At 44.7% G+C, this 7,828-nt stretch overlaps 1 pseudogene; it reads right to left on the minus strand.

The window, feature by feature from the left end:
* Positions 1-6,439: 6,439 nt before the first annotated feature.
* On the minus strand, positions 6,440-7,594 carry LOC138670652 (polymerase delta-interacting protein 3 pseudogene; annotated as a pseudogene).
* Between the last annotated feature and the right edge of the window lie 234 nt (positions 7,595-7,828).

Consider the following 7,828-nt stretch of genomic DNA (forward strand, 5'->3'; position numbering starts at 1 on the left):
ATATAGATTGCTGCGCTAGGTAGGCAGGGCACAGCATATCCACATCAGTGCAAGGCCTGCAGGCACTGTATGTGTGCACATAGCTCCCACTGCATCCCTCCCAAAGCTCCATAACTGTCTGCTGCTGCTACTTATTTACTATATACCTAGTTGTAGTTTTCATTTTTTTTCTTTTTTCCAAAAATTCACCTGTGTGCATATATCCACATTAGTGCAAGGCATGCATGTCACAGTAGCATTGCTTCCCTCACGGGGGAGGTGATGTTACGTTTGGAGGCAAGAAGGGATAACTGTCAGCAGGTAAACACAAGCATGCAACATGTCCACACTCCAGGCCACCAGGGGGAGCTTTTGATCCTATTTACTAGGTGACACCCCATATATATGGTAGTTTCTAGGTAAAGTTAGTCAGTTCTTGCCATGAAGCAGACTGGAGCAGTCTGAAGCAGAAGAAGGTGTACGGAGCTGTGTAGCCACAGTGCTGCAGCTCCTGGAAAGAGTCATTCAGAAAGCCGAATATATTGCAGTGAGCGTGCAGGTGAGCGAAGCGCAGGAAAAGAACACCAGTGGGAGACCAGCCACGAGCAGGCTGCCTCCTTCTGAGGCGCAGACACCGGTGGCTGGAACACCGAGCTTGTAAGGGCCTCTACGACTTACATCAGAGACCGGCAGGACATCTGAACTCCAAGTTACCTGTCAGCCTTAATACCCAGGAGGCACAGTGACACCCTTAGAGCCCGGGGGGTGCTAGAGTCCCTATAAACAGGCTCAAGTCACCAGTCATACGGGTTGTGTCCTATCCTATAAGGGGGACAGAGAGAGAACATCTGTGAGGACCTTATCTGAAACCATAGGCAGTAAGGGACTACAACACCAGGGCGCTAGAAGAAAGCTTTGATTTCCACCTGGATAAGGGGACTCTTAACTTGCCTCCAAGCCGGTCGGACCCTGCTTGCCCTGTGATCTGGTGCTCTGGAATGTGGCTGCTGAAGTATTCAGTAATTAAGGTAAAGAGAATGCAAACCTGTGCCCTCGTTCTTCACTGCACTTCTCACCATCTTCCATCTTCCAGGAGCCATAGGGATATACTTCACCTGTGGGAAGGTATACCATCTAGCTGCCATAACATCACCCCAGAGGACCCCTTAAAGAAGTGTCGGTCCCCACTGACCGAATACCACAGGTGGTGTCTCGGACATAAGCTTTATTCCCTTTAAAGACCTTTCCCTTTTACAAGGGCGCCCAGGGCCACGGACTGGGTCACCACCATGACATCCCCCCGTGAATGCAGGACCGACCCGATACTGAGTACCCCACGGCCCTGGCAGGCGACTCACAGGCACTGTATATGAGTATATAAATCTCACTGCATACATTAAAAGGGTCCTTTACTGTCTGCTGCTGCCTATTTTATATATACCTAGCTGCAGGTATCTGTGGCTAGGATTATTTTTTTGGGCCCCGGAATCCTGATAATTTTATTACAAATCAATCTAGAGCCACCTTTTTTCTGCATTTATTTGCTTAGCCACACTGCAGACTACAGCCAGGTCATTTTAATACAACAGCGTGAAAATCTAGCAATTTAAAACAGCTATTTTGTCCTAGACATCAGATCTAAGTGCACAGAAAATTATGGCCTTTTTTTGGTACTGTAGTATTTTTTGGAGTGTCTTCCACATTTTTGGACACCATTTTGCTGACCAAAAAATCTTTATCTGGCCAAAAAATATTTAGCTACAGTTCTTATATTTATCACTGTGTTTTATACGCCACATGCATCGCATATCATTGCGCTAAATATTTTACAATTTTAGTACTCCAACAATTTTTTTTTTAGTGTCATAGCCTACTTATTGACACAACTTTGGTGGGCCAAAAAAAATCCAGGCCACATATTTAACAGTGTTCTATCTCCGTCAGATGCCAGATCTATCTGTGGTCTACAAATTGTGGCATTTCCGGCCTATATTCCACTGTTTTTGCTGTTTGTTACCCTAGGTGTATACACATTTTAGGGTAAAAAAAATTAAGAAAACTCCAGGCCACATATTGAACAGTCTGTTATCTCCGTCAGACGCCTGGTGTATCTGTGCTCTACAAAAAGATTCTTTTAAGGCCTACATTCCACTTTTTTTGCTGTCTGCTTCCCTAGGTCTAGTGTTGGGGTAAAAAATTAAAAAATACAGGCCACATTATGGACAGTCGGTTATCTCCGTCAAACGCCTGGTGTATATGTGCTCTACAAATATGGTAGTTGCTTTTCAGGCCTACATTCCCCTTTATTGGCTGTCTGCTACCCTAGGTCTATACAGTATTTTGGGGTAAAAAAATTAAATAAACTCCAGGCCACATATTGAACAGTCTGGTATTGCTGTCAGATCCAAAAAAAGAAAGAAATGTCCAGCGTTGAGATTCTTACCCATATGGTTGTGCTGAAGTCTGTATCCTCCATGTTTAAAGTTTGTTAATAAAGAAAACGCTTTTTTACGGACTCGGTGAAGCTGGAAATTTCTTTCTTTTTTTGGATCTTGCACGCCTGGACACAGCGGGTCCGTGCTCCCGAGGTTTGGTTGCTGAATCACGGGTGAGCTGGTTTATGTTCCTTCTTACTATATTGCTGTCAGATGCCTGATCTATTTGTGGCCTACAAATTGTGGCTATTCAGGCCTACATTCCACTGTATTTGCTGTCTGTTACCCTAGTTCTGTACACTATTTTGGAGTAAAAAAATTAAGAAATACAGGCCACATATTGAACAGTCTGGTATCTCTGTGACAGGCCTCATCTATCTGTGGGCTACAAAGTGTGCTTTTGAGGCTTCCCTTCACCTTTTTTGCTGTGTGTTACTCTAGCTCAAAACACTATTTTGGGGTAAAAAATAAAAAAATACCGGTCACATATTGAACAGTCTGGTATCTCTGTGACACGCCACATCTATCTGTGTCATTAGATTAGAGTCAAGGCTTGTATTCTCCTTTTTATTAAAATGCGGAAGGCGCGTGGCAAGGGATGGGGAAGTGGATGTGATAGTGATGGTGCATGCAGAGGTCGAGGCCGTGGACAAGCTGAAAGTGGGCCACAACAAACAGCCACATCTTCTCGCAACAGATTCTTGTCAGAATTCATAGGGCATAGCAGAACAGCACTCTTGACACCAGAGCAACATGAAAAGGTAGTTGGTTGGATGATGGATAATGCTTCCAGTCACTTTGCCTCCACCACCAGCACCCTGTCTTCCACACAGTCAAGTCAGAGTAGCCATGACTCTGGACTGCATATTTCTCACCCTGATCCTCCTTCCTCCCACCATGCTGAGGGCCCTAGGACAACTTATCCAACACTTGGGCACTCCGAAGAGTTGATCACTTTTCCATTAATTGATTCGGGCCTCTCCCCCGATCCTCTTGAAGCAGGGCAAGATGAGATTCCATGTAGCAATGCCCAAATATTTGAGCAGCTGCGGTCACATGAAGATGATGGTGGGAACGTGTCACAAGAGGTGGACGATGATGAGACACAACTGATAGAAACTCAGGAATAGGACCAGGTTGTGGAAGTGGAAGAAGAGGTGGTGGATGATATAGTAACTGACCCAACCTGGCATGAGGACATGCAGAGCAAGGACAGCAGCACACAGGGGGATAAAGGCATAGCACCCCAACAGGCAGGAAGGTGCAGTGTGGTGGCCACAGACAGAAGGCGGGCAACCGTTCCATGCAACAGCAACAAGATGGAATTTGCCAGTCCAACTGTAAGGTCTTCCCAAGTCTGGTTGTTTTTTAAAAACTCTGCTGATAACCCCAAACAGGCCATTTGTACCACCTGCCATGCCTGAATCAGCAGGGATAGCAAAACCAGCCTGACCACCACCAGCATGATCAGGCACATGGCAGCAAAGCACCCGACTTTGTGGGCCGAACCACAGAAACCAGGAACAGTGTCTGCGGGTACCACCACTCCTTCTTCCACTGTTGTGCGTGAAAGCCAGCCCCCTGTCCACAGTGCATGTGAAGATGCCTCCTGCCCTGCGCCTGCCGTTACCCACACTCAACTAACAACATCATTGAGCATGCCCACGTCCTTGTCCCAGTGCAGCCTTCAGCTGTCCACACTACAGTCATTGGAACGCAAGCGGAAGAACGCCCCACAGGCCACAGTACTAAATTCACAAATTTCTTCTCTGCTTGCGCTCGAAATGTTGCCTTTTAGGCTCATGGAGATGGAAGCTTTCCGCAACCTGACATCCCAAGTTATTCGGTACCCAGCCACCATTATTTCTCCTGGTGTGCCATCCCAGCATTACACAAGCATGTGTCCACAACACTAGCCATGCCCTCAACAATGCTGTTACTGGGAAAGTCCACCTAACCACGGATACATGGACAAGTGCTTGTGGGCAGGGATGGTACATCTCACTGACAGCACACTGGATTAACATAGTGGAAGCTGAGACCCAGTCAGACCTTGGGATGGTGCCCCAACCCCGAGGATTGCGGGCCCTATATCAATCTGGGTTGCCCCACAATCTATAGCTCCTGCACCTCCACCTCCTCTTCAGCCTCCATGTCTGAAAGTAGCACATCAGTCACAAGTTGGAAGCACTGCTGCACTGCCTCAGCCAAGCGGCAACAGGCTGTGGTGAAGCTAATCTACTTCGGTGCAAACCGCACAATGCTGAAGAGTTGTGGACAGCGCTGAAAGAGCAGTCAGATCTGTGGCTGACACTGCTGAACCTATAGCCAGGCATGGTCGTATGAGACAATGGCCAGAACCTGGTGGTGGCTCTGAGGCTAGGCGAGCTCACAGACATGCCATGCCTGGCCCATGTGCTTAAACTCGTGGTTCAGCATTTTCTGAAAACCTACCCGAAGCTGTCAGATCTGCTTATGAAAGTACGCCGATTGTGTACCCACTTTAGAAAGTCAGCTACAGTTTCAGCTGCCCTGCCGTGTTCCAGCAGCATTTGCAGCTTCCAGCTCACCAACTGGTGTTTGATGTCCCCATTAATTTGAACTCTAGATTAAATATGTAGGAAATGATTTGTGAGCAGAAGAGGTCAGTAGTTGACTACCAGCATCCACAAGGCCATCATTATTCAGTTCAGACTCCACACATAAGACCTCAGGAGTGGACATGGATGTCAGACATCTGTACCATCCTGAAAAACTTTGAGGAGTCCACCAAGATGTGAGCAGCTATGACACCATACTTAGCATCACCATCCCGCTTCTCTGCATTCTGGATAGCTCTCTACTCACAATGAAAGAGGATGCATTGCAGGTGGAGCACGAAGGCATGGAGCAAGGAACATGCAGGGTGATTACACACAGCCCAGCCTCATGTCATCCCAACATGGATTGGTTGACAATGAGGAAGAGGAGGAGGAAGAAGAACAGGAGCTACTTTCATGTAGTATAGACGGTACTACAAGCACAACTATCAGACCGTCTATTCAGCGTGAATGGCCTGAGGACAGGGAAGAGGACACATTGGTCACTTGTCCACATCTCTTCAGATACCACCACTAGAACACGAGGGTGAACTTATTCCATGATGCAACAGCCACGTTATTGTTTGCAAAGAGGTGTTTGAGGTCTGTTCAGAGTTCACCTATCTTTTCTTGTGTCTCTCACCTCCCAATGAGGAGTTCAAAAAAATATCAATAAAAAAATCATAGAGTTCGACAGGAAGAGCAAATAGATAGTTGTGGTATGGCACTGCGCCCTGCCAACACTACAGTAATTTGTTTTTAATTACCAGCATTACATAACAAATTTTACATGCAGATGAAGTGGATATAAAACCACAATCTGCGTCCTCCCAGCATTCCTCTGTACACATCTCAGTATTAAGATCACTACTACCGTGATCTCTTTCCCTTCTGCATTTCTCTGTCTTCATATCACAGATATCATAAAATGCTTCAGCCGCAGGGCAAAAAGTATTTCCTATGATTTAACAGTTGTGGATTACTTTGTACAGTGTGAATCATTAATTAGGCTTAAAAAATGTTTCTTTCTAAAACATAGTCAGTGGACACTTAGTAATTCCCCCCCATTTAAAGGAATATGAAGGTCTTGAGATCCATTTGTAGGAATTCCAATATTAAAAGTACCAAACTACAAAGATTATCTTTTCAGTTGAAAAAGATTATTGAAGAAAGTTATTCAACATTTATTTAGCTTCCCTTTACAGCACAGTACAGTAGAACCATAATCGTGCTGTATCACAATACTAGAGCAAGGGGAAAATGGAAATTCATGATGCCAGAATGTCAGATGCCACACTCCTTCAAACATCAACTACCTCCTGGTGATCATCACCAGTGTTAAACAAGAACAAAAAAAGAAAAATTAATTTTTTTTAAAGGAGTCTCTGGGCTCATATGTGAATTGTGAATCTCTCTTATTACAGTCTCAAAGTTGCGTTGGTCTCATCAGATCTTAATCTTAAATGCAGGTGGTTGGATGACTGCTGGTGACCCTGAGGATTTAAAGAGTGATTTTAAGATAGTATCAGGATCAACTTCAGCTGGAGAATTTTAAGCTACACTGGAGGAGGAGGAGTATGTATTTCTTTGACCTTCCTTCTTTGATGTGGTGTCACTTAATCTTAGAAATATAGGCTGGTCTGATGTTATCACACTACCATTCAAAGGAAGATTGCATTTCATTGGTTGTCCATCTAGGTATCTGTTGTTGTATTTTTTGTAGGCACCAACTGCTTCTTCCTTTCTTACAAACACAACCTCTGCAACTTCTGAACTCACCAAGCAGGTGCGCTTCAAGGCAACGGGTACACAGAAAAGCTCCACAATATCTTACTCTGTGACTCTTGGATGCAAATTATTAATGGTCATTTTTGGGCCTTCTAAAGAGCTAAAGACAGACTCTTTATGAGTGGGCCCTACTGATGAACTTGCCTTCTTTGTGACAAGTGTCCGTGACACGTTGGCTAGAGCCTTTGTGTGCAATAAAGGTGGCTAAGTGTTGTGCTGAATAGACATGGGAGCTGTGTATGCATCATTCTGTACCTTGGTAAAGTTTGCCCAAGAGAAAATGAATTTCCACAAAATCATGGCCTTTTTTGCACATTGTTTGCAGCTTTGATCTTCATCTTCCATATCTTGTAAAGAGGAAATCTGGTGTTCCCCAGGGTAGTGGTTATCTACGTTTATTGGCTTTCCTTCAACAGTGTTCGTTACACTAGAACAAATAATTTTCTGCTGTGACATTTTGATATTATTGGTAAAATGTATGGGTGAAGAGGAAGAACCTTGTGCCACGGGTGTATTTATAGTTATGGATGGTGCACTCCTCTTTAAACTTAGTTTTTCATGAGCATCTATCAGTTTGTTTGGTTTTCCTCCAACACTGATCTGCTTTCTCTAATTCAGCATCTCACGAACAAGTTGCACTTTGCCCTTCATATGGACACGTGCGTCCTTGGCAACATATTTTTTACAGGCATTTTGTATGCCGAGCTTCACACGCGCATCTGTTACACCAATCTTCTGAAGAGCATGAAACACATTCTGGTAATTGGTGGTGGCTAAATGACTAATCATTGCAGACTGTATCCTGGATGTCATACCTCCCATAGCCACCAATGTTACTAATCCTGTGTTACCATTCCTGCCATCACCATACTCCTTTTCCTGATCACTTCATCCAACAACTCGTCCGTCATGTTTTTACTAAAAACCTGCACCTTCCCAGCAGCAATGTAGGAAACCACGTTACTGTTTTCCAAGGTGTTTATGATGCCCCTTAAAAAAAAAATGTACACACTCTGTTGATGTGTACCCCCCAGGGGAAAATGTTTG

The sequence above is a fragment of the Ranitomeya imitator genome, chromosome 1 (genome assembly GCF_032444005.1).
Source record: "Ranitomeya imitator isolate aRanImi1 chromosome 1, aRanImi1.pri, whole genome shotgun sequence".
In the NCBI taxonomy this organism is placed as follows: Eukaryota; Metazoa; Chordata; class Amphibia; order Anura; family Dendrobatidae; genus Ranitomeya; species Ranitomeya imitator.